General features: G+C 49.4%; 1 protein-coding gene across 24 annotated transcripts in view; it reads right to left on the reverse strand.

Annotated features, from left to right (window-relative positions):
- The window catches only part of TLR5 (toll like receptor 5), a 39,057-nt gene extending 32,648 nt beyond the window's left edge, over window positions 1-6,409 (reverse strand). For 18 of the 24 annotated variants that reach the window (XM_015114806.3, XM_077994267.1, XM_077994793.1 and 15 more), the window contains exon 1: window positions 6,274-6,409. The gene's annotated coding sequence lies outside the window, so the exon portion shown is untranslated. The remainder of the gene's footprint in view (window positions 1-6,273) is intronic. The other 6 variants (XM_077994335.1, XM_077995139.1, XM_077995176.1 and 3 more) reach the window with 5 other exon arrangements.
- Window positions 6,410-6,844: the final 435 nt, after the last annotated feature.

Raw genomic sequence — 6,844 nt, forward strand, 5'->3', positions numbered from 1 at the left:
TCACTCTGTCACCCAAGTTAGAGTGCAGTGGTGTGATCATGGTGCAGCCTCGAACTCCCCCGGGTCAGGTGATCCTCCCACCTCAGCTTCCCAAGTAGCTGGGGCTACAGGCACATGCTACCATGCCCAGCTAATTTTTCTATTTTCTGTAGAAGCAGGTCTCGCCATGTTGCCCAGGCTGGTCTCGAACTCCTGGGATCAAGAGATTTGCCCGTCTCAGCATCTCAAAGTGCTGGGATTACAGGCGTGTGCCACTGTCCCTGGCCTTATTGACTATTAAAGCTAGTTCAACCCACAGTGAACCTGGGTCCAGAGAGATGCCTGGTTTGGTGACTGTGGACAAGCCACGTTGTCAGTAGCATCAGGACTATGAATGTTGTAGTAGTGTCAGGAACATGAACATCAATCTATGGTAAAATACAAACTTATTTATCTTGAATTTAGCATAGTGCTTTAAGTGCATGGACCCTGAAGACAGATATGTTGAGCTTGAATACTGGTTCACCATTTACTCCTCATAGGTACTCAGAATAGTCTCTAGCTCAGAGTTAAGTGCTATCTTTGCATTTGCTGTTATTGCTGGTGTTATTAATTTGTGCACAGTAAAACAGAAAATGCCTGACTAGCACTATTAGGAAGCAAAGTTGTTTGGAGGCGTTTGAGAGAAGCTTATTACAGGCCAGTGAGGTGAGAACAAATCATTTCAGTGTTGCAACACCCTGTCACTGGATTTAGCAATACCATGACTTTGGCAATTCCCCAGAAAGAAAGTTCTATGGGACACTTGCAGGGGAGGGGAAAGCAGGATAGGAAGGTTTAAATGAAATATAACCAATGTGAACAATATAAATATTTATCCATATTCCTTTAGCATAAATGAGCTCCTTCCCTAGTGTGATCAAAGGCAGGCAGATCTCTCTTACCATAAAACAAACAGAACGTCTTCTCTTGAGCAGATCATTCCTTCCTTCTTTCTTTTACGGCCAAATTCCTCAGACAAGAAGTCTAAAAACTCCACCCAACATTTCCACTGCCCAGTAACTCAGTAACTAGCCTCTCTTTAACCTCCTCAGGTCTTTTTTTTTTTTTTTTTTTTTTTTTTTAGACCAGGTCTCATTGCATCACCCAGACTGGAGTGAAGTGGTACGATCGGAGCTCACTGCAGCCTTGAACTCCTGGGTTCAAGTGATCCTCCCACCTCAGCTTCTGGAATAGCTGGGGCTATAGGCATGCACCACCATGCTCAGATAATTTGTGTGTGTGTGTGTAGGGGGCTGTCTCACTATGCTGCCCAGACTGGTCTTGAACTCTTGGTTTCAAACAATCCTCCTGCCTTGGCCTCCCAAGGTATTACAGGCATGAACCACTGTACCTAGCCTCTTTTCTTTTTTGAATCTCCTAGTGGTGTGTGTGTGTGTGTGTGTGGTTTGGTGTTTTGTTTTTTGTTTTTTTAGCATTGGGCAGTTTTGGCCACATATTTCTTCTTGAAATATCTCTTCCTTTGGCTTCCTTGATTTTTTCTCTATCTTTCTGTCATTCTATTTTCCAACAGATCCTTTTCTTTTTCCAACTCCCATGGCTTCCAGGTTTCCCCAAGACCTTGTTCTCTGCTTTAGGCTTCTTCCCTCAGTGACCACATTTGCTTTCACAAGTTAAACTGTCACCACTAAGCTCCCAAAATCTTTCTCTAGGCCCGACCTCACCTGTACTCAAAGGTGTGTTTCAGTTGACTCTAGAACATTTCCATTTTGTCATCAGACTCAACATGTCTCAAAGTGACTTAATATTTTTTGAAAATCCTCCAGGAAACAAAAACATTTTTGCATAGTACTCACAGACATATAAGCAGACCTCTCCCCAGGCCAGGGAATCCTACCCCTGTAGGACACCATCTCCACCTGCCTCATAGGTTTTAAGGAACCTTGTCCCTTACTCTTTGATATGGTTTGGCTGTGTCCCCACCCAAATCTCATCTTGAATTGTAGCTCCCATAATTCCCACGTGTTGTGGGAGGAACTCAGTGCGAGGTAATTGAATCATGGGGGCAAGTCTTTCCCGTGCTGTTCTTGTGATAATGAATAAGTCTCAAGAGATTTGATGGTTTTATAAATGGGAGTTCCCCTGCACATGCTGTCTTGGCTGCTGCCATGTAAGATATGACTTTGCTCCTCCTTGCCTTCCACAATGATTGTGAGGCCTCCCCAACCATGTGGAACTGTGAGTCAATTAAACTTCTTTCCTTTATTAATCATTCAGACTCAGGTATATCTTTATTAGCAGTCTGAGGACAGACTAATACACTCTTTTTATATAACTAATCACCAAATTCTAGTTTTCCCCTTCCAGATGTCTCTAGATTTGTCCTTCTTTTGATATTTTTACCACCCTGTTTCAGCCTGCCATCCAGTGCACACTTATTGGACACCATCTCCTAGGAACAACATTAGCCGATGGGGGATATATCAAGGATTAACCCAATCCCTGCCTTCAGGGAGCTAACCAGCAGGGAGATGGTCAAGTAAACAGCAGCCAGAAGAGGGTGTGGTAAATGCTGTTAGAGGCTGTGCAGGGTGCTATGGAGCACAGAGAACTTGAAAACCCAGCCTGAGGGGCCTCTGCACATAGAGGATTCAGATCTGGAGTCTTAATGATCAGGAATTAGCTGGGGAGAGCAGTAGGCATTCCTGGTCAAGGCTGCCAAACAGCATGGACAAAGGAGAAGAGACAGCCCAGGCCTGGGGAGCTACCTGGGGCTGGAGTGGCTCAGAAGGTAGATTTGTGGGTTCAAGGTGGGAGCTGGGGGAAGATGAGGCTAAAGAGGATATGCTGGGGGCAGAATTCTACAGTGAAGGCAATAGGGGGTGCTATGAGTTTTGAGCACCACCACTGCATTGCACTCAGACTCCTCAAGGCCTCTGGGAATTGGCTCCATGTAATTTATCTAATCTGAGACTCTCTATAACACATAACCCATGCCGTCTACTCCAAGTTGGTAGGGCACTTCACCGTTACCTATAAGGACTTGAATTTCAATCAAGAATCATTTATCAAATGCCTCTTATGTGCCAGACACCAAATTTGGCTCAGGGGAGCCCTAGGTAAGTGAGACACAGCTCTGCTTCAATGAGTGGGTCAAAGACCCCTTAACTCCTATGGACAATACAGAGCTTCAAAGAGGTCTATGCAAGGACTAATGGAGGACAAAGGAAAAACCCTCCAATTCTGCTCAAAAACTCGGATAGGGGCCTGCCAGGGAAGTCTTCACTGGAGAAGGTGTCATTTGAGCTGCTTCTTAAAAACTGTAGAGGATTGCTCAGCAGAGCATTTTGAGCATAGGAGAGTAGGCATAAAGTGAAGGAGGCACACAAAAAACGCATGGTCAGGCCGGGCGCGGTGGCTCATGCCTGTAATCCCAGCACTTTGGGAGGCCAAGGCAGAGGGATCACCTGAGGTCAGGAGTTCAAGACCAAACTGGCCAACATAGTGAAATCCCGTCTCCACTAAAAATACAAAAATTAGCTGGGCATGGTGGTACGTGACTGTAGTCCCAGCTACTCGGGAGGCTGAGGCAGGAGAATTACTTGAACCCAGGAGGCGGCGGTTGCAGTGAGCCAAGATCACACGAATGCACTCCAGCCTGGGTGACAGAGTGAGACTCTATCTCAGAAAAAAAGAAAAAAAAAGAAAAAGAAAAGCCATGGTTAGAATGCTATAAGAAGGGCAGTATGACTGGGTGCAGGAAGAGAGTGGCAGGACCCACAGCCAGAATTCCTGGAAGGCAGGAATTTGGATTGGCTCTGGGCAGCAAGTGCCTTTGGTTATTGTGAGTTTCATATATCCTCATGCTTCCTTTCCTGGGCCTGGCCCAGCCCTTGATGGTCATTCTTAAGTCAACCTGAACACCAGCTGGCTCTGTGAAGCTCTCTCTTCCTTTCCCAGTCAGTCCACACTAGCTGTCTTCTTTGAGCTAGCAGATGCTGCCACATACTTTCGCACTTAATTGCTCTCTAATTGTTTCACAGGTGCTGGTTTTGTCGTCCCACTCAGACCTAGGAACTTCTGGACAGCAGGGACTGTGCCTCAGACTTGGGTTTGTCCCAGAGACACTATACGCTGAAGACACTATACGCTGTGGCTCACACATTAAAGGACCAAGGCTGGGAATCACTCAAGCTTCGGGAAATCTGATGGAAGCTTTGGATCTGCCTTCTGCATTCTTTCCCACAATGTTAGGAGTGAAACAATAACACATCTGGGTGCAGTAACTGGACACTGCAGTGCTGTCTGCTGTCTGAGTCTGTCAGCATACAGAAACAAACAAACAGGAGAGTTTTGCTTTCAACACTCAGCAGAGCCAAACTTCCTGATGCACAGGAATGAACAACGGAGGCACTGTTCTGGAAACACCTTCCTCCAGAGAGGTGCTTCCTCCTCAGGAACAACATCAAAAACCTGGCAGGGCTGATTTTACATTCAGACAATGGCACCTACATGCTTTTTGCTTTGCTCAGAGCTGTAAATGTCCAAAGAGGTGATCCTCTGCCATCATTTTGGAAGGAAGAATCAGTCAGACTGATAATTAGGCCCATATGCACAGACATGGTCATACTGACTGTTGAAATTTAGATTATTTTTGGCCCAGTGCAGTGGCTCACACCTGTAATCCCAGCACTTTGGGAGGCTAAGGCAGGCGGATCACCTGAGGTCAGCAGTTGGAGATCAGCCTGACCAACATGGTGAAACCCCGTTTCTACTAAAAATACAAAAATTAGCCAGGCATGGTGGTAGGCATCTGTAATCCCAGCTACTTGGGAGGCTGAGGCAAGAGAATCGCTTGAACCTGGGAGGCAGTGGTTTCTGTGAGCTGAGATCGCGCCACTGCACTCCAGCCTGGGCGGCAGAGCGAGACTCTGTCTCAAAAAAAGAAAAAAAAGTGCGTGTATATATATATATAATTTTTGTACTGCTTGGTAATTAGCTTTAGCCCGGTCGGTCCCTCCTCTGGGACCTCCCCTGGAATTTCCTCACAATCCAGTAGCTGAATAATTAGCATCTAGCTCCACAGAACTTTTCCCAAGGCTCTGCTCCAGGGCTTCCCTTCTGACTGGCTGTGCATGACACACTGGGAATTGTTTTCTGCCCACAGGAACAAGGATGAAGTGAGTCAAGGAGTCCAAGAGATCTTGGACACACTTTTCAGAATTCAGAGGGGATGGGTAAATGCAGGAGAAAACTGATGAAACCACACAGGCCCTGCAAGAGCCTGCTGCTCCGGCAGGGTAGCTACCCCTAGCATTAGCGGGGAGTCACCAACGCCTCTTTCAGGCACTGAGCAAGAGGGCGGCATTACAGAGGTACCTGCCGTCCAAACAGAGCATCTCGTTGATTAGGTCACTGCTCAGCAACAGTATCTGAAGGACACTGGAGTTACTCTGCTTGTTGGCAATTCACGGTGCTGGACGGACGTGCTCCTAACACTAGGTAACAACACCGCTCTCCCTCCTCCCGGAGAAAGTCGCAGCCATTGATTCCCACCCAACAGGGCCTCAGCGCCTTCCCGGGGCAGCACCCTCACTCCCGCGACCATCAATCACCCAAGCCACAGCATGGTCCCAGACCCACCCTCGCCCCTTAGGACATGGTTTTCCAATTGTGTTTTCACAGGAGCGTGGCCACTGGGCGATGATCTTCACGGGCAGGCTTTTTTTTTTCCCCCTCTCAACATAAAGGCGGCAATATTTACCACGGAGTCTTGGCCAGGGTGCACTGCCTGGTGCTGTGGGGTGGGGTGTTTAGGGCCTTTTGTTGAGCAGCTCAGTGACTTTCTGGGATTTCTACGGCCCTGCTGGAGGTGGCCCTCTGTCTCCCTTCTCCAAGGAAGAAAGTGGGGACAAGCCACCTGCCTCTTCCACAGGGTAGAGGCGAGAGTGACAGTGAGACAGCACAAGAGGGACCCGCTCTGTTTCAAGGAGAGGATGTGGGTGACTTCGTCACTGCCGAGATCTCCTCGTCTCCAATCTGTCAGGCACAGGGCACCCACATGACACCCTCACGCCGTCCCCGGGCCGACAGACCCCACGTCTCGCGGGTGCCGCAGGGCAGAGAGCGCCGCCTAGTGAGGCGGCGCGAGTTGGACATAGATTGTAAAATAGACCGGGACAGACGGGGGGAGGGCGGAGAGGCGTCCGACAGCCGCAGGCAGCCGCGTCCCCGCCCCGCGCCGCCTACGACTTAGGGCCCCCGGCCCGTCCCCTGCCGCTGCAGGGCGCTCACCTCTGGGACGCCTCCCCGCGCCGCCCGCGCCTCGTCTGGCTACTCCCGGCCGCAGAAGCTGCGCCCTTGCTCGGGCTCCACAAAGCCCCGCGGCCCCGCCCACAGAAGGGCCCTCCCACCGGCGAGGCCACGCCCCCGTCTCGGCCACGCCCCAGCACAGGGAAGGATTTTCTCCCAGGGCTGTGAGAGGCGAGGCCCGAGGAGAAGACGCGGAGGTTTTGCTTCGGTCTCTGCAGACTCCCACAATGTCCATCGAGATCACACAGGCCAGCATTGCCCCTTCCCATTCTCTCCTCATCGTGCAGAGAAGGAAACTCAGGCCGAAAACCTGAAGTGTTGTCCGAAAGCACAGCCAGGCCAAAGAGAAGCACCATCCCATGTTCTCCGACTGCCAATCCGGTGCTTCTTCAGCTAGGCTAAACTTCAGGCTAAAATGTGAAGATCACAGTGACACATTCTTGCCAGCAGAATCTACTGCATATGTTTGGGAGCTGGGGTGTTTGGAAGCTCCGATTTTGTGTGGAGGACCCAAGAGAGAAGACAGACCCTTCCTGTCCTATAAGAACAGTGC

The sequence above is a fragment of the Macaca mulatta genome, chromosome 1 (genome assembly GCF_049350105.2).
Source record: "Macaca mulatta isolate MMU2019108-1 chromosome 1, T2T-MMU8v2.0, whole genome shotgun sequence".
Taxonomy (NCBI): Eukaryota; Metazoa; Chordata; class Mammalia; order Primates; family Cercopithecidae; genus Macaca; species Macaca mulatta.